We start from the raw sequence: 20,454 nt of genomic DNA on the forward strand, positions 1-20,454 counted from the left end.
TCTTGGTTTCTGAAGTGTCAGAGATCCTTCTTACCAGGCCAGCAGAAATAAGCACGTGATAATAAGAGAGATCAGAATACAGAACTACTCTTCTCCTGAAGGCCCACAGAATCAATTTCTGGAGAGGAGCACCCGCAGACATGCCAGGGGTGGGCTTTATCTTTGAAGGAACCTGAATCCTTTTGGATGTAGGAACTAGCATGGCGCATATTGACAAAAGGCCAATGGAAAGGAAATGACAGGGAAGGGAAGGCAAGCAGAACCATTTTTAAACTACAGAAATAGCCCACATTAGTGTGCTATTACATTAACCAGCTCTGAGAGCTCTCACTATGTGGGGAGACTGGCTGAGGTTCCTTGTCAGGGGAAAACCAACAGCAATAGTGCTTACAGAGGGGTTCAGGCCTCCTCTTAATAGCAACTTCTCAACTGGACCGTTCTGTTCAAAACTGACACTTGCCCCCTCACCTCCTGCCATCCCCTAGTACTTGCCATCTCCCGTCCTTGCTCTATGCCTCTCTATAGCACCGGTCACTTTGCGATATATGTGTTTCTGTTGCACATTGTCTCCTCCCCACCTCTCCAGGATGTTAAGATTCACGAAGGCAGGGATTTCTGTCTGACTGCTCACTGCAGGAGTCCCAGCACCTAGAACTGCGCCTGGTACATAATAAACACTCATTCTTTCTTTGAAGGAACTGAACAAGTATCACATGGGAATGGACTCAGTCCCAGTAGCAAAAAAGAGTGGCATGGGTTGACTTACACAATAAAGAGCATGGCCGTCACCAGTCATGTGAATGTTTTCATTTGACATCAGACATTACCTGCCTTCCCGCATGATTATCTAATCTCTAGCAAGATAAGCTATCAGCCAGAGGGTAAATATTCAGGGATATACTTTAACACACTCAAAAGTGCAGAAAAGAAATTGAGAACCGCTGAGGACACATCTTGCAGACATACAAAGTCTAAGAAGGTTGACACACAGATTCCTCATTAGTGGGGGTATGCCAACTCAATGGCTTTTGAGGATAACAAAAATGCAATGAGCATGGAACAGAATCCTGGGGCATAGAAAAACCCCATCCCAGTATTTCTTGCCTCGCGTCATCACTGGTATTTTTCCTGGCTCACATCCTCAAATCTCCTAGAACTTGGTGGAAACTACAACCAACTGGAAAAGTAAAACTTGAGAGGAGGAGAGGAAACAAAAAGAAAATGCCCGTGTCCAAAATTCTAGGGTTGAGACCACAATTCCCACCCCAGATTACACCATTTAAATCAGAAAATGATCCCAACGTTTTATTGCTGACACCAGAGAGAGGAAGAGGAGGAAGGGAGGGTGGAAGACCAATGACAAACTGAAAGCCCTCTTCTTGAGAAGGGGAGAGAGTTGCTGACAACTTGTTGGCTGGGCTAGGAAACACAGTTGGGAAACAGGTCAAGATTCCTTTAGAAAATAAAATTTTAACATGGGATATGTGGGTAGGAGGCAGCATATTTGATTATATACCATCATAAAGGCACTAGATTCCATTTCTGTTTAGTTTTATGGCATTCTTGGGTTACTGCTTCTCTTCATTGCCACTCAGCTGGCTTTATTTATTAGCAATGTTGCATTTTTGCTGTTCTTGGACCAATGACGGTGGTGCAGACATGCTAAAAGCAGCTTCCCAAGAAGTTAAAAATCTTCTGGTAGATTTATAGAAAGAAATTCTCAAACCATTAGGATTGTCTGTAACACAATGTACTATCTTTTACCCACCAGGACAGGTGGTACCTAGAGCTCGAGGCACAGGTGAAAACATGCTTAAAGACACAAGGTATTTTTAGTTTTGAAAATTTATGAGCATATTCTTATTCACCTGCAACTGAATTTGCATTGTTACAGAGGACTTGACTAGAAGAAAGAAAAGAGGACAATCTTCAGTGAAATTAAAACAGGGTGACCTATTTCTAGGTAAGTCAAGCCTCTATCCCAAATGGGCCATTTTGTAAATTAGAAGGCCAGATGCAGTATCTGTTCCGACAGTATGGGCATGAACGCGTGTGTTTGGGGGAGAGTGGGTGTATATTCAGAAGGCCATCCACTTTAACTTCTGTCTTCAGGCAAGGATGTGCCCAAGTTGTCCAAGGGTTCCTCTTATCTCCAGGGTCGGATGTATGACAGCTTCCCAGGTTGTTGGGTTTTACCATATGGAAGCTGATTTATGCCAAGCCCCCAACTTGTCTTTAGGAGATTTATACCTATTTCCTCTACCACTTAGTATAGATAACTGTTAGCCATTGCCTTCTTCATAGAAGTCCTTACCTTTTACAACAGAATTAAGTCAGTTCTGAAGATCTGCCTTGGGTTTTCTAAGTTGCAGAAGGCTGGGTCTGTGTGATGGAGTGTTAAGGGGTCAGGCTGACTGACATTCATCTTACAGTGCCCTGGGGCAGTCAAGATGGTGGGGTCTCTCCCCCCATCCATCATCTTGCCAAGTCTCCTCCTTTGCTCTCCTTTGGGACTACAAGGAGGCTACATATTCTGGGACCACAGAAGAGGCAGAAGACGGCCAAGGCCCTAAGCTCTGGGAGTTGGGCGAGGTTAGCAAGAAGGGGGAAGAGAAATTTATTCTATTTCAGAATCTCACAAGGCATAGGCCCACACAACAGCAAACCCCTTTTTGCCCCCGGTGGATAGGAAGTGCATTAGTTAATTCTGTTGTTGATTAGAATAAATGTTTACCTTAATATGTTTTCAAGAAGAAGACTAAAAAGCACTTAATGGAGGAATGGAGCTGCTTGAGAACATCAAGGCAGACAGAGGGTAAGATAAAAGAGAGCAGAAAAAATAGCATGCAGATAGTAATGAAGCTTCCTTCCACGGTGCAGTCTGAATAATTACACCGGGCTCGTTTTTTCCTCAGTATCTGGTTTAATCTAAACCTCCAAATTCGAGCAGGAAACCTGATCTGTTAATTTCAGATAACCTGCGCAATAATAACATCCAGAGAACTCTAACAGCCAACACCATTATAGAACAAATTCTATTCTGACACTAAAACCCTTACATAAGTGATAAAGGGCACAGATGGCATCAGATGTTTAAAAAAAAAAGTAATCACAGGTGTGTGCAAATTATAATTATGCCACAATTAGAAGTAATTCAGTCACATTTTTAAAGAAAAAAAACTATGAGAGTAAATAATTTGGCAGCAAATTTTTTAAAGTTTGAAAGTATTTCTCTTCAATAATACATACAAATGTTTCATTAAAGTCTTAGTTTTAATCGAGAGATAAGGAAAAAAAAGCACAAGGGAGTCTTAAAAATTAAACCGAGGTCAAATTTTTTTAAACTGCTACATATTTATAATTTCTTCAACTTAAAGATAGATAAGAGAAAGTCATAAGTTTGGAGAAATTAATGCCTCCAGATATCCAAATGAAGGACATTTTCAATTCTTAGTAAGACAAAGAATGAATATTTTTACTTATTTCACAAGCAACAAAATCCACTAAGCTTTTATCATATAAGTAAAAAAAAAATAAGACATCTCAGGATTATAATATTAAGTATGGTGAAAAATATGTATAGATTTTATTCTCCATTTTTAAAAATATATGGAACATATATCATGCATCCGTACTTCTTGAAACAGGCACATTCTATCAGAGAACATTTGTACTTTCAGTCCTATTGTAACCTTTCCAATGCAAATCACTTGGGTCTTTCTGGGAGAAAACTGGAAAGAAATACTTAGAGGTTTAGGAAAGGCCACTACTCATGTCTCTGTAACAAAAAGCTGCTTTCTCATACCACAGCATGCATGAAACTTCTCGTTGTGTGCTTGCTTGGGAGGGGCATGCATTATTTAACATTACAGCGGGTTAGGAACAGTGCTGCTAAAGCATCTGCCTGAAAATAATGAAAGGCAGCAGATAATAGGTTCACACTAAGCAGAACTGAATCCTAATACTTAAGAAATCATTTTAAGAATCTGGACAAACAATGCCTCTCCTTACATATACTAATCTAAAAAATAAAGAAATAAACAAAAACCTCTAACAATTTATTCACCAGAAATAAAACCACAATAATTCGATCTAAGCCAAAGAAACAAACTAATAATTTTTAAAATGTTTCATTCTGAATCTAGGTCTGCTCCTTAAAGCAATGACATTGAATCTATCTTAAGACAGAAATATCATTTTACCTTTTGGTTCAGAAATCCACTTATTAACATTCAGTATTTAGCTTAAAATAAATAGCCTTTCTACTTGCTTTCCTAGCCTCCCAAAATAAGGAATAATGACAGGGTGGGGCACACTAGTAGAGAAAGCTGTCAGAAAAATCGTATCCACTGTTTCAGGAAGCAAACCTAAGGTCCAACCCAAGGATTTTTTTTTTCTTCTGTGTAAAGCTACCATTGAACTCCACCCAGATTTGAGTGTACTTCAGAAGCAGGGGAAAATGTCAAAAAACAAAAACAAATTATCTTCTGCATATTTGCTGATCATCAATGGCATTCAGAATTCAGAGGGTCGAGTCATGCATTATGAATGAATGGGTTTCCAATGGTAACTGGGAACCGTAGAGCTCAGCCCCGGGGTTCTCAGACGGAGGACCGGGTGGGGGAAGGGTCGAATCGCACATTCTCCTCCACCCTAGGGTATGGAGGAAGGAATCCTGCAACTCAAATATTTCATCCCCATCTTCCCACCCAACGAAGACACGCTGGGCGGGGGGGGGGGGGGGGGGGGGGGGGGGATGGATCTTCTTTTTAAAATAAACTGAATACACATTAAAATGGAAGACAAGTAAAAACAAAAATCTAGTCAGATCACATTAGGAACTTGAGAAGAAAATCTTGCATGACTCTCCCTATTCTTAATTTGGTGCCTTTGTTTAAGCAAAGAGTGGGTCTCCCTCTATCTGATAGTTACAGAGCATGCAGCATCACCAAGAAAGAAGGGTGGAAAAAAATAAAAAGAAATCAAGAAAAAGAAAAGAAGAAGAAGAAAAAAAACCAGAATAGAGAGAGCAGGAGAAATCAGTTATCCACCTGGCATAATACTCAGCAATCGCAACATTTAGGACCTACCCATTTCTGCAGACAGACTAATCAACGAGGCAAAGAATTAAATCCTCCCAAGCCTGTCGCTGCAGCTCCGCGGTAATCCAAAAGAACAATGCATATTCTGCTAAACTCCCAAGTTTGGAAGCACCATGCAAAGAGACTGGTTAAAATTCCCTACCATGCAGTGCAGCCATCATCAGAAGCCCAGCATATCTTCTGCTCTATGTAGTGATGTGCCAGTTCCTGCACAGAACAGAGGAGAAGAAAAATGGAGGAAAAGAGAGAAGGCTCAGGAAAGTCGGCAGGAATGTTTCTGGGTCATTAACAAGTGGGAGACCCCTTTCGGTATTCAAACGAATCAATCTTTATCTTACAGGACATCTTTTTCTCACTCAGCGTCTGTTGAAAAGACTGCAGCAAACCAAGCAAGGGATTGTGGGATAGGGATGCAGCAGCGAGCTGCAATGAGATTCGCGGGTGGCTTGCTTTCCGCTCTGAGTCAGCAGTCAGCTGTTTCCACGCTCCCTTGCTGGGCCGCCGAGGTCCATCACCGAGAATGTGGCTGCACGATTAACCCCGGGAGAGGCACCGGCGCGCGTCTGCCGGCGCCACGCTGCAAGGACAGGCGCCGAGCTACAAATCAAAGAGGGTGTGTTGATAAGCAAAAGGGGCATGCGGTGAGAACGGATTCTAGAAGGAAAAGGAAGTATATGATACCTCAGTTCAAATTCAGAGGTGTGATTTGGGTGTGTGCGAACACACGCTTACTTCCCTAAGTTAGGAAAAAGATACCTGTTTCCTTTAGGCTTTTAAGTAGCCTGAAACACAAATGTAAATTTATAGAAATGCCCAACAGCCCAGTTAAGCATCTACTATCGTTTTCCCTCTTGGTATGTACCCAGAAATGGGTCTATAAAATAGAGTTTCTCAAAGTCGAATAATGCAAATGGCATTCCTCTGCTCTTTGTGGTTCTAATCATTTGACAAAAATCATGCAGTACATTCATTTGCTTCACGGGGTGAACAGAACCCGTTGTTTCTCTGATGATGGGAAAGTTTTTCAGTTAAGGGTTGAGAAACGACAAACCTGACATACATACATAACTTGATTTCCTAGCAGGTGACTGAACTTATTTTTAAAAGGTTTTAATAACATAAAAATGATAAAGTAGCCATATAAAAACAATTAGATCCTCATATTACAAATAATACTTTAGAAATTACAAAGCTTACATATCAGAATGGAACTTAACAATCGCTCCCTTTTCTACAGCAATGGAGGCAGGGAACCATATAGTATTCTATACGTTGGTTAGTTACTAGTTTAAAAGTGGACACTAAACATTTTATTTAATAATAAAATTGTTGGGGCATCTGGGTGGCTCAGTCAGTTAAGCGTCTGCGTTGGGCTCAGGTCATGATCCCAGGGTCCTGGGTAGAGCCTCGTGTAGGGCTCCCTGCTCAGCGGGAAGTCTGCTTCTCCTTCTCCCTCTGCCCCTCCCCCTGTTTGTGCTCTCTCAAATAAATAAAATCTTTAAAAAAATAATAATAATAAAATTGTTAATTCTCATATTTGATTACAGTAATATTCATCACATTCTTTCCATGCAGTCAGGCATCGCATTGAGCCCTATGATGGGGCACTCAGCTCTGCAGAGCAGTTATGATTATCTTTGGAGGAGTGGGTCATAAAGAATCCAGTGAAATCAACAGACCCAGGACATGCCAATTTTGCTATTTCAGGTGGTACCCAGTTCTCAAAAGCCCAGGTTAACATCCTGTTTTAGAAGTTTTGTTTTGTGGGGCACCTGGGTGGCTCAGTCAGTTAAGAGTCTGACTCTGATTTTGGCTCAGGTCATGATCTCAGAGTTGTGGGCTGGAGCCCCATATCGGGCTCCCTGCTCAGTGGGGAGTCTGCTTGAGATTCTTTCCCTCTGCCCCTCCCCCCACTCGTGTGTGTGCGCACGTGCGTTCTCTCTAATAAATAAATCTTTAAAAAAGTTTTGTTTTTTAACAATTTTACTGAGATATAATTCACATACCATACAATTCACCCATTTAAACTGTACAAATCAATGGCTTTTAGTATATTCACTGATGCAGGCAACCATCACCACAGCCAGCTTTAGAACGTTTTCAACATCTCAAAAAGGAACTCTGTGCCCTTTAGCTATCACCTCTACCTTCCCAGCCCCACAGTCTTAAGCAACCACTAATCTACTCTGTCTCTGTAGTCCCCTCTATAGATTCTGGACATGAATGGAATCATATAAAATGTGGTCTTAGGTGTCCAGCTTTTTCCACTTAGCATAATGTTTTCAATGTTCATCCATATTGTAGCATGTATCAGTATTTTGTTCCCTCTTATGGTTGAAAATATTCCATTGTATGGATATAGCATGTTTTGTTTATCCATCTACCAGCTGATGGTCACTTGGGTTGTTTCCACTTTTTGGCTATTATGAATAAATGCTGCTATAAACATTCCTGTACAGGTGTTGGGTGGACATATGTACTGTTGTAAAAGTTGACAATTTAATTAGCACTGACTCCTCAAACCACAAGCAGGCTACCCGCCCTCCATTTGACCACGTCCTCTTCCTAAGACAGCCCATCACAAAGGAGTCTGACCTGTATGATGGGGGTCCTTCTTCTTCCCAGTTGTGCTGTGGCTGGTCCTTTCTGAAGCCAAATTCACTGAATGCTGACCTCTCCCCCAGAACAACCTCCTGGCCTCTCTCCTTCTCTTCCTCCACTTAACCCACACTCTGGGGCACACAACTAGAGTGAGTCTCTGTTCTCAGAAGATGGTGGGAAAGTGGGAAAAATCCTTGGTCTTGTTGCTGGGCTTGTATTCACAGAAGGTTCACATACTCCTTCGATCATTCATTCCAATGAGTACTTATTGAATGTCCAGTGTGTGCCAGGCACTGAGCAGGCATTGAGGATCTCAGCCCTCAGGAAGGTTGAAATCTGGTGCGGAACACTGATTAGTAAGTAGGCAATTGCTACATGGAGTGGTAAGTGCTTTGACAGGAAGAAGAAGTGGAGGTTCTGGGAGCCCACAGGAGGGACATGCTGCAGCAGGGAGGTGTGGGGTACATTTCAGGCATAGAGCACAGCACTGGCAAATGCTTGGAGGCAAGAGATGGCTCACAGGGATTGAGAGCAGTAGTTCAGTGTGGCTAGAGCCTTAGGTGAAGGTAGAATAAATGGGGGTCATATGTGTTTCTGATCTTTTATCTGGAATCGGGAATATCTCTTTCTTGGAAAAAGCATTATATAGGACAGTGGGTTCCAAATTTCTTCATCACTATGGCTTCACTACTGTGTGGGTAAATGGGTTTGGAGGGCTCAGTCTGCAACCTAACAAACATTACATTGTTGATTATAGGAAAACGCAGCCTCGTTTTTAGTGCACGTCTTGGCGGAGGAATACAATCATTTATAACCCGGGCCTTGGGTTACCACGGGATGTGCTAGGAGGACACAGCATTTTCTCCTTGGCACTCCCTGGCAAAGGTGGATGGTGGTGGTAGTGGCTGTTGGGATCCCACGGCTCAGGTTCTTTCTGAGTTGGAGCTTGCTTAATTGAGGCCTCACACGGCTAGACTGTAAGGCTGCAAGAGCAGAGAAGTGCCCCAGATCCTTGGGATGGAGGCTGCCACACACCTCACTGACTTCTTGGAGCTGTCTTGCCCCTCCCCACTGTTTCCCTCCAGTTGAACAGACATTAGCAAGTTAACTGTCATCAGTCACTTTGACTGTGATGTACACTCAGGAAGTATACAGACAGTGAATATGAAAAGAACAGAACATGTGTTAACTAAATTGGGATTGACAAGATCCTGGGAGACAGAGATCCAAAATGTACCGACCATGTCTTATGGGCCAGGCTCAACCCAAAGCCCTTTATATACAGCCTATCTACCCCCGATCAAGGAAATTTTTTCTAGAAAGTAAACTCCTTAGGATGGCATACGAGGTAATTTATGATCTGGCCTCTGCCTTCTTCATTTTTCTCCACCTCTCTCCTCCCTAGTCATACTCCAGTTCCAAGACATGCCACCATGCATTTTTTAGCAGTGGCTCCCAACCAGGAAAGGATAACTCCCCTGTCCCCTCCATGAAGTGGTGGGGTATGCATTTGGAAATGTGAAGGGGCGTTTTTGGCTGTCATATTGATTGTGTGCTCGAGGAGTGGGCCGGTACTCCCAACACTTAGTACTGGGGGCAGGGATGCCAAACATCTTCCAGTACGTGGGAGTCTCATACAAGTACATTTGTGCCCTCAAATTACCAATAGCTAAGAAACACGAAACTCCAGGCTCACACTCCATTTGTTATGCTGGGAATGCTCTTATCCTTTCCTGACTCCTTCCCCTGTTTAACACCATTGAATTCTTCAGAACTCAGCAAAGACACCATTCACTTTAAGAAAAATTCCCTAACTCCTTCTCCAATTCCAAACACTCCTGCCCCCAGTCTTGACTGGGTGTCAGTCCTATGTGCTCCATAGCATTCTTTGCTGAAAATTATTGATGGCTTCATACTTTACCTCTAACTCCCCAGCCCCCAGTGCAGTGCCCATCACAGAGTAGGTGCCCCATAAGTAGATATAGAACGACAAAAGTCCTTCTAGAAACAAATGAGTAACATAATATAATATAAAGGTAAATGTCCATCTCAGAATTGGAAAATAGTTGGAGCATTAGGGAGAGGCAATTCTTCATATCTGATTGGTGGTTTATAATTTATTTTTTTTAAAGATTTATTTATTTTAGAGAGAGACAGAGAGTGTGAGCAGGGGACGGGGCAGAGGGAGAAAGAATCCACAAGCAGACTCCCTGCTAGGCACAGAGCCTGACGCGGGGCCTGATCCCAGGACCCCGAGATCATGACCTGACCTGAAATTAAGAGTCGGGTGCTCAACTGACTGAGCCACCCAGGCATCCCTGATTGGTGGTTTATAATTTAGAAAGCACCTTCACAATACATTTTCTCTTTGATCTGCTATTCTAGAAACAGAGGAGGCATTATTATTATTATTATAGTGGAAACTGAGATTCAGAAAGGTTACATGGGGCACTGGTTGACTCTGTCGGTTAAGCAACCTACTCTTGATTTTGGCTCAGGTCATGATCTCAGGGTTGTGAGATGGGGCTCCGTGCTGGGTGTGGAGCCTGCTTAAGATTCTCTCTCTCCCAGGGCGCCTGGGTGGCTCAGTCGGCTAAGCATCTGCCTTCGGCTCAGGTCATGATCCCGGGGTCCTGGGATTGAGCCCCGCATCAGGCTCCCTGCTCGGCCGGGAGCCTGCTTCTCCCTCTCCCTCTGCCCCTCCCCCTGCTTGTGATCTCTCTCTCTGTGTCAAATAAATAAATAAAATCTTTAAAAAAAATTCTCTCTCTCCCTCTGCCCCTCCCACAAAACACACAGTGCCCCCCACTTAAAAAAAAAGAAAGAAAAATAAATGAAAAGAAAGAAAGGTTACATGACCAGGCCAAGGTGGAGTAGCAATTGTGTAATAAATGTGAACCGGAGTTTGGCAGGGTCAAGCTCCCTCCGAAGACTCTAGGGGAAGATCCTTCCTTGTCTCTTCCAGCTTCTGGTAGTCCCAGGCATTCCTTGGCTTGTAGGGGCATCACTCCAGTCTCTACCGCCATTGTTGCATGTCTGCCTTCTCCCTGTGTGTCTCTGTGTCTTCGCATGGTGCTCCCCTCCCAGTGTCTCTCTTTTTTCTTCTTAAAGGACCATGTCTTATTGGATTAGGACCCACTCATATGAAGTACAACTTCATTGTAACTTGATTGCCTCTGCAAAGACCCTATTTCCCAGTAAGGTCACATTCACAGGTACAGTGTTTGGGACTCCAGCCTATCTTTCCGAGGGACATAATTCAACCCACAATACCTACCATGGGTGAAAGGTTAACATGAGGCCTGGGCTGATGCAGGCCTGCCTGAGAATAACCTGGTTTTCCCACAGCAGTGTTCCCTTGAAAATAGTAGAGTTAAGATAAATGGGGAATGTTATGTGTGCTTCATCTGTGGGGTGCACCAGTAGGACTGTGAGGTGGCTATATAACTCAGACGACACAAAAGATTGGTGGGGGAAAGGGAGTATGACCCCCACATACCTTGGCCCTCATCCCTGGCACATACCCTAAGTGGGTAAGGGGGCAAAGGAAGCTGCTGGGTCTCCAATGGGGTAAAGGTGCCACATCTCCTGGTCTGTATCTTATGCCAATGTTTCCTAACCATAAAATTAGATTAAAACTGCCTCGTGAGTCTGATTCACAGCCGGATCCCACAACCACGGCCCTGCTGGTGGTCTACCCAGTCTGAGTTCCTTCCCATTGAGCTTCCCAAGCCCCTTCTCAGCCTGAAGATGTCCTTTACAGAGGAGCCTGAAGCAAAACACAAGGCTCTGACATCCATCGATACATCAAACTTCCCAGCGCCACACTCCCCCTTCTTATCCTTTGTCTCGCTCTGACAATAGCAAAAATAAAAAGCAAAAGCAAGCAAACAAAACACTCTTGTTCTGCCATTGGCTGGTCTGTATAATTCAAAGTTGACTCTATCTGTCCTAAGTTTGCCTGGAAGATAACCTCCTAGTCTTCACTGGACTCCTAATTACATTAATGTCCACACTGATGAGCACATACCAGTATCAAGTGGTGTTTTTCCCTTCAGCGGAGTTTCATGATCACGCTTTTCATTCTGACGATTAAATTCAAGGCGGTGCCAAGTTCCTGCGTGCTTGGGTGGTTTACCATGTTTAATGAATCAGTGTAGAGGCTTGGACTAGCAGGTTGGGATTGAGCTAGAGCCGGGGATTCTAGACCGCAGAAGTCCCCCGCTGGCTGAGCCGGGCGGGACCGAACCCTGAGGACCGGGCGTGGGGAGCCCGCGGGTCGCCGACGTGGGCGCGCCGTTACTCATGCGTTGCTAGGCACTACCTCCCCTGTCCCCACATTGCTTCCTCTCTACCCCCATAAAATGGATTATTTGCAAACCAGCAGGTAGTGCAGAGGGAACCTGAGAAATGTTCATGTCTGTCGACCAGAAAATGTCACGGCCAGCACTCCATTCTAAGGTAATAGTCACAGACAAGGGCCAATCTCAGCCGGCCCGGGCTTCCCAGGCCCCGCGGAGCCCCGGGAGCATTCACCGCCGGGTTGGGCGCCACCGGCGGTGGTTTCCACGGCAACAGGCTCCTCCCCCAGGGCGCCGAGCCCCGCCCCCGCCGAAGAACAGCAGGCGGCCTTCCCCACCCAGGTGTCCGCAGCTCCGCTTGTATTACGAAGCTCTCTCTTTTCCCTTCTCTGTAGGTTTCCTTTTCTAACCTTATTTCTCACCGGGAAACAGGACCACTCTGTAAAGTAACTGATTCAAGTGCTGGCGATGGGAAAGCCAGGGGAGAGAAGGGAGTCAAGCCTGCGGGGACAGCAATAAAAGCTGTGAGCTGCGGGGGACCGCCCCCTGCAGTGTGGGTGACCCAACGGTGGCCCTTTCCCATTTCCTGGGACTGCGGCTCTCCTGCCTTCCCGCCCTACTGCGCTAACGTGACCTTGGTGCTACGGAGTTCAGGTGGGACTTTCTCCCCTCGACGTGCCTGCATTTACGACGAGTTTTAGAGCTCAGTGCTTTAACCGGGAAACTGAAGTAGGAGTCTGGTCACCTTGAGGGAGAAAGGTAATATGAGGATAGAGGAACTTGACATCACAGGCCGAAGGCTGCCTCCCCCATACATGGACTCAGGCGAGAGTATTTTCCTAAGCAGCGTATGTGGCTCCATGCCACGCTGGTCACATACCCCCACATTAGAATCAAACTACCATGTTACCGTAATTCAGGCACAGACTCTGGAGACACATCTGTACTTGTTCAATCTGCAGGTTGCTCCTTGCCTCTGTAAGCTCATTTGTGGAAATATTATCTCATGAGGCTGTCCTGATGGTTAAATGGTATAGTATCCAAGGGTCTTTGCACTGTGCTTAACACACAGCAGTCTCAAGTGCTATAATCCGAAGCTGTGTGGTGCAGTGTAGACTATGGGCCCTAGTGACAGGGTGGGTGGGTTTGAATCCTGGCTCTGCCACTTATGACTCTGAGTAAGTAAATTAACCTCACTGGACCTCAACTTCCTCATCCATGTAATGGGAACAAAAACCTCCTTCACAGTGTAATTGTGATAATTAAATGGTTTAGTCTATGGAGAGAAACTACCATAGTGCCTGGTATATAGCAAGCAGTCAATACATACATTACTACAGTAGCAGCAGTAGTATTGCCACTTCGAGATTTCTGAATTCTTTTAGAAATGCCTAATGATTTACTTTTGTATTCCTAGAACCTGGCTCATATAGGGGTTCAATAAGCATTTATTTTGGGGGGATGAATGAATAGACTAGTTAATGCACGACTCCCCATTACTTCTTTTCTTCTACCAAACCAAATCAACCAATCAATGAGAGTGGGCAGAGTCATGTAAAATCAGAAAAGATATATCTAAACTCGGTTATCACCCTCAGCTGGACACAGCCTCCCTTGGCCTTCTCACCCACTTAAGTGCTGGCTTGACACAGTTGAGTAAGAGGCTGGAGCGCTACTTTGTTGCTCTTGGTGAGTCCTCACCCTAACTCCGAATCCCAGGCCAGCTCCAGGACCTGCCCCCTGTTCTTATGAGATACAAGGTCTGCTACTTTGTGCTGTTCATCTGCCAGTGGAAGTGAGTCCTCCCTCCCTGGCGAGCTTCTTGCCTTTAGAGTCGGCAGCCTCCTCGGAAAGATAAGACAAGAAATGATTCCTTATGGTACCTTTCCAGAGTCAAAGGTTTCCCCTCTGATGACAGTCATCATCTCTGGACCTGAGAAGGCGAGGCCTTGCTTTCATGTCCTCCACTGAATGGACATGTTCTGATGCAAATACCGACTTGCCTAGCTCTCTACCTCGTGGCTTGGCAATGTGTCTGTGCTAGATGCCAGGAAGCTACAGTACCACCAGAGGCAAGGGGAGCAGGAGCAGGTAGGCCACGGCAGAGAGGGTATGCACAGGGGTCAAGTAGGGCCTACCAGGCCCACGGTGTCCTACTGACACCTGTGAGTCCTGGTATGTGGTGAGCCACCTTCGTGCCAAATGTAGCCATCCATGGCCGGGGGGCCAATGATGGGGGCACCCTGACTCTTCCTTGATAATGTTTTTCCCCTTCCTGTCTCTCTTCTTCTCCATTTCTCCTGCCCTCTCTCTACTCCCTGCCCACTTACTTTGTTCAGTGAGCTTTTAATTTAGCTTCCACTATGAGGTGGGCACTGCATTGGCATTAGGTCACTATCTTTAAGGAACTTATGCACACTCATGAGAGAGAGACATAAACATAATTCTCAAATAATAAATTAACAAAAAATTTTGATCTCAAATAAACAATTTTTATCTGTGGCCTCCACCTCAAACCTGCCAAGGATGCTCATGGGTGTTGCTCCCAACTGGTATGGTGTTCTGTGGTGGGTGATACTTGGACTCTGGAATCAGACAAATGTGGGTAAAAAAATCCCAGCTCTGACACTGACCAGCAGTGTGATTTGGGGAAAATTACACACCCTCTTGACTCTCCTTTTCCTCATCTGTAAAATGGCAGTAAGAGTACACATCACAGGGTCATTATGAGGATTAAATAAGACAACACCTGAAAGCTACTTAGCACAGTGCCTAGCTGGAAAGAGTCAACTATTTTTGTTCTAATTACTCAAGCCCAGTGGTCAGCAAACTTTCTCTGTAAATGGCCCAATTTCCATTTTAGATTTTGTGGGCCAAACAGCATCCGTGACCACTCACCAATATTGTTGTGTGAAGGCAGCCATAGACAATATATAAAAGAATGTAGCTGTGTTCCAATAAAACCGCATTTATAAAAACATATAAATTTTATATAAATTTCACATGTCATAGAATATTATTTCCCTTTTAATTTTTTCCCCCAAGCATTTAAAAATGTAGAAACTGGGCACCTGGGTGGCTCAGTCGGTTAAGCATCTGACTCCTGATCTCAGCTCAGGTCTTGATCTCAGGGTCATGTGCTCTAGCCCCGCACTGGGCTCCATGCTGGGCCTGGAACCTACTGAAAAATAAAGAAATAGGGACGCCTGGGTGGCTCAGTCATAAAGGTCTGCCTTCGGCTCCGGTCATGATCCCGGGGTCCTGGGATAGAGCCCCGCCTCGGGCTCCCTGCTCGGTGGGAGGCTTGCTTCTCCCTCTCCCACTCCCCCTGCTTGTGTTCCCTCTCTCACTGTGTCTCTCTCTGTCAAATAAATAAATAAAATCTTAAAAAAACAACAACAAACAGTCAGTGGGGCAGATCTGAGACGCAGGCCATAGTTTTGTCCACCCCGATCAAACCTAATGAAGTGGCTGGCACTGCCTTTTATGGATTTTGCTTCAAAGGGAATGGGTCCATAATACCCTCATTCAGAGTTTGAATATGAAGACACAGCCCGACGAACTTTAACAAGTTTACAAACTAATCCAAGGACAGCAAGAATCTCATAAAAGAAAAATAATAACTATAATTTATTTGTGCATAAACAAAGACAATTAAGTAACCGATACCTATAATATCTATGATTTATTTGTGCACAAGAAATGGAAAAGACAATCCTTTCCTTTGATGCACGATCCCCCTATGTTCTGTGGATGGAGGTGAGCTGTTCCCCACAGGTGTTAAGAACCGTGTACCTCACTTCTCAGTGCTGTGGACCGAGAAATCCAGGTGTAAGAAACATCACGGAAGGTCACAACAACCCTGAGTTTTACACACGTTGTAGGAGAGAAGACACAAGCTATAGTAAGCAAAGGCTGGGGAAATTTTAGGAGGGCAGGAAGAAACTGCCAGAAAAAGAGGCCAAGTCCCACCACTGTGGAAATCAAATTGCAAGTGACTGAGTTGCAAGACAGTCAACTCCACGGCAAATAATACCATGTAATTCCTAATTCCTTCTTTCCTTGTCTCTTCTCCTACCTTCTAACTATCTGTGAATGGAAATAGGACATTTTGCTTTACTTCCCATGGCAAATCAGGAAGATTTTTACTCTCTAGTTCATATCCAATTCCTCACGGGCCAGAAATCCTTTCTCTAATGCTATAAAAAGGCCATATTCCAGACACACTGCAATGTGTAATTAAACTTATTTCCCTTGACTCAAGGGAAATACAAAGGCTGTCTTATAAAGCTATTCCAAGAATCAAATCTACTCTTCTACATCCTTAAAAAAACTATGTGTTATCCATGTCTTGCTATCATTACCAGATAATGAAACTGCTAATCCAACCCGATTGAAGTGTTGTGCAGTCCACAAGGTCAGGTGTCCTAATAATGCCCTCTAACTCGGTGGGGATTCTCCTCTGGAAAGAACATAGCCCAGGCACAGATGTATATATAGCTCGAGTCAGAGATCATCGGCTGGCTCCCTACAGACCTGCCTCTTTGTTTTAACTGCTATCTGATGTAGAAAGAAAGCAGGACTTTTGGAGAAAGGAAAAAGTGAGTAGCTGGGATCTGGCAAGGGACCTTGGCCAGGATATACCCAATGGCACCCAATGTTCCTTCCCTACCTATCAAGAAGCACAAGCCTAAGTTCAAAGAATGTGGTACTGTCTTTCATCTTGACCCAAGCATGTGGCATAGCATTGGTACTCTCCCCCAAAGGGATATGAGCCACCTCGCTGTCACGTGGATCTTCAGTCTCAGACCAACAACTGGAATCAAGAGCACAAACTCCATCACTTTCTAATCCCATGGAATACTCAGTTCACTACCCCAGCCCCCCTGACGGGCTCCAAATCCACTTCCCTTCTTGCTCAGGCAGAGCCTCTCCAGCAGTGACTGGAAGCAGGAAGGCACAAGACTCTCATCCTTTCATACAATCTGAGGTGTTTAAAGTTGCAAAGAACCATTGAGATGATACAGTCTCGTGGTTTTAAAGCCACAAAATACTTTCTCCAAAGAATCAGGCCTGGTCCTAGGGGCCCTGCCAACATGCTCACCTCTCACTTAGCTGTCTTCCCCATCTCCACCCCCCACCATGTATCTCTTCAGAACACCTGGACCTTTGTGGCCATATCCTGTCTATGAGCGCATGCCTCTCCTCACAGGCGGGCCTGGGGAGCTGGCAGTCTTTGCAGGCTGTGTGGGGTTCGTTATGACTACATTAGTTCTGGAGGACGGTTCAGCAGAAACAACTGGAAATACAAGCACAGGTCTTGCTAGATGAAAACAGAAAACTATATTGAGGAATAACAAAGGGCCGTCACAGCACAGCTGGTCTATTTGAAGAGTTAATGGTTTCGAGTGTATAAATACGTAAGCACCACAGTCAAATGGCAGGAGTTCCCAAGATAGCAGAGAAACAGGAACCCACCACAAAGCCTGCGAGGACTAAAAGGTTAAGACTCTGGCCCTCCACATGGCAAAGGGCAGGGAAAAAATAAACCACGACATCCTGTTAGAGGGGGATTCACAGAGAAGGCAGACTCCAGGGAATAGAAAGAAAGAAAGAAAGAGAAAAAGAAAGAAAGAAAGAAAGAAAGAAAGAAAGAAAGAAAGAAAGAAAGAAAGAAAGAAAGAAAGAAAGAAAGAAAGAAAGAAAGAAAGAAAGAAGGAAGGAAGGAAGGAAGGAAGGAAGGAAGGAAGGAAGGAAGGAAGGAAGGAAGGAAGGAAGGAAGGAAGGAAGAAAGAAAGAAAGAAAGAAAGAAAGAAAGAAAGAAAGAAAAAGAAAAAGATACAAGACATAATAGACCAAGACTATTTACCAACTTTGTCTAGTTGAGAAGCTGCAGATCTTCAGAATGACCTTGACAATAAAAATCCGACCCCAAAATAAACACAGAAGACTGGAAGTCAGTAAGCAGTTGTACAGACTGCGTGTGAAGCCCTTCAGTCTAGTCAAATTTGAGAGTAGGGTGAAGTGATAAAAGCACAAGGAGTTACTCAAAAGACCGGCCTTGTTGGCATCAGATGGCCAGCACCTTCGGGCCCTTCTCTTTCCTGTTCCCCGATGGGACTCAGTAGAACTTCCATTCTATTTTTAAAAAGCTATTAACACATGTTTGTTTGTCCCCGGAAGTGGAAATGGCAGAACTCAGCCTTAATTTAGACTTGCCCATAAAGCCTATTCATTATAAGACTAGGTTTTATTTCTGGTTTTCTATTTGTTCTAACAGGGCTTTCCTAGCAGCATTCTGGGACCTTTATCCAGACTTCCTGTGGCCTCCGGATCCTGCTCTTCTCCCCGTCATTCTCTCTCCACTGTTTCTGGCTTTTTAAGAATCCGTCGACCTGTTACCTTAAGTGCAAATTCTGAGCTCTTACACCCAACAAGAGAGGCTGCCTCTTGTTGGTAAATGGCAAAATCACTGAGTCTTGAGAAAGGCACCTGCTTTCAGGGTACTTGGGCACCCCCACTCCACCCCAGCCTGGAGGTCCTGCTGCAAGCTTGCCCCTGTCCCCTTAGCTCTCTGCCCAAAGGCTGCCTCCTCTCTGAGGCCTTCCCTGGCCCTCCTATCCTAAGTGCCCCCCTTCGTTACTTAGCTCTCCACCTTATTTGGATCCTTCCCGACAATTCTCACAGTTTGTAACGATGTACCTATTTGCGCGCTTGGTTAAAGCTGTTTCCCCACCAACCTGTAAACTCCACAGGGACAGGGTCACAGCCCAGTGATGACGCAGCTCCATGCCGTCTTGGCACGTGGCTTCCGAGGGTGTGTGCTGAAGAATGACTGAGTGTCAAGCCTGCCCGGACATGAGCCCGGGCTGTGCGACCCACACTCCTCTGGAGAACACAGTCTCGCTGGCCAGGTCCTCATGAGACACACCTTCCACACTACTTGTTATGACTGAACCTCAGCAAAAGGTACCTGTGAGCTATATGTATAGAGGGACTCTGTTAGGAAAATGGTGTGTGAGAGGATTTCAATCTAAAATGGAACCGGAGGATATGAGATGGAGAATCTCACACATGCGCCCTCAGAAGAGCAGAACTTAAGAACTGAGCAACTGATTTCTGGTTAACGCCTGCCTTACAGAAGACCAAGTCCTATCTCCTGACCAATGCACATCTGCCAAGAGTCTCTCCCCATCCTCAAGCCAATGAACTCACTGCTTGGATTCTGGCTGGACTTCCCCCTCTTTGCACTCCTTGCCCAGAAATACAGCCCACCCCAGACCCTCAACAGACTGGCCTGTAGCTTGCTACAGCCTGTGCTTCCCGAATTGCAATTCCTCTGCTATTCCCAAATTAACTCAATTTCTGGTCATTTGAGCTTGCCTTGGTTTACCTCTTTATCTAGGTTGCCAGGTAAGCAAGATTATCAGGACAGCATAACCTGCCTAAGAGGAAAATTTTTTCCTGTAGATGGACTCTACAGGAAAAGATTTTCAACACTACTTACTGAAAATGTTGTTATCCAGTCACTAAGATATGCTTTGTAACACTTTCACATTGTTATTGGGTTAGCGTAAACACTGGGAGTAAGAAAAATAAACAGCTGTTTAGATATTCTGTAATACACTCTTGCTTTTTCATGATTTCTGAGTCAGTGAGCTCTTAACAATATGTAGAGTCCTAGCAGCCTGGGTGGGAGCCTCCCACGGATGATAGAAGCCACACAAGATAGGACACTATTTATTTCTAGACTTAAGTCCTTACACGGTGGGTAAAGGTAATCTAATTATTAAAAGTTATTTGATATTCTTTTTTTTTAAGTAAGAGAAACATACTTAGTGCTTATACAAGTATGTGGTTTTGAAGGAGTAGTTCAAATTACAGTGTAAAACCTCTTCCTTCAAATGGGGAGCCTAAAAACATACTGGAAAGAAAACACTATCAAATAAGATGTGGGATCTCGTTTTTATTGCTTGGCCTGAATTATTTGCAGTAGTATTAAAGGAAAACATTTTCCAAAATAGTCTAGCGATCCTAATGTACAGTTTGGTGGTAATAATCTTTTGCACAGAAGCCAAATAAGGAATTAGGGGCATGATATTCGGCTTTTAGTGATTCTACCTACCACTATGGAAAGTTTAGATGCTACCGTGCATAGACATTTTATGCTGCTCTAAAATTTTGCTTCTAATTAAGCCCAAGATGTACAAGGGAGATAATCCCTGATAAAAAGTCATGGTTTTTGAAGAGAAAAGAGGAAGGTGAAGAGAAAAGATGAGGTGCAGGCTACTTCTTTGTGACATTCCTTCCTTCCACTTTCACGCAACAATAATGTGAATGCTCACTTGGCCCAAAGTGGTTTTGCACTCAAGGGAATTCAAAGCAGTTTTATGGCGATTGCATTCTTTGATAATTACAAATAAGGAAATAACTTTTTTCCCTTCGCCAGA

Source organism: Eumetopias jubatus, unplaced genomic scaffold (assembly GCF_037043125.1).
Source record: "Eumetopias jubatus isolate StellerSeaLion01/CBP00866 unplaced genomic scaffold, mEumJub1_p1.0 scaffold_2, whole genome shotgun sequence".
In the NCBI taxonomy this organism is placed as follows: Eukaryota; Metazoa; Chordata; class Mammalia; order Carnivora; family Otariidae; genus Eumetopias; species Eumetopias jubatus.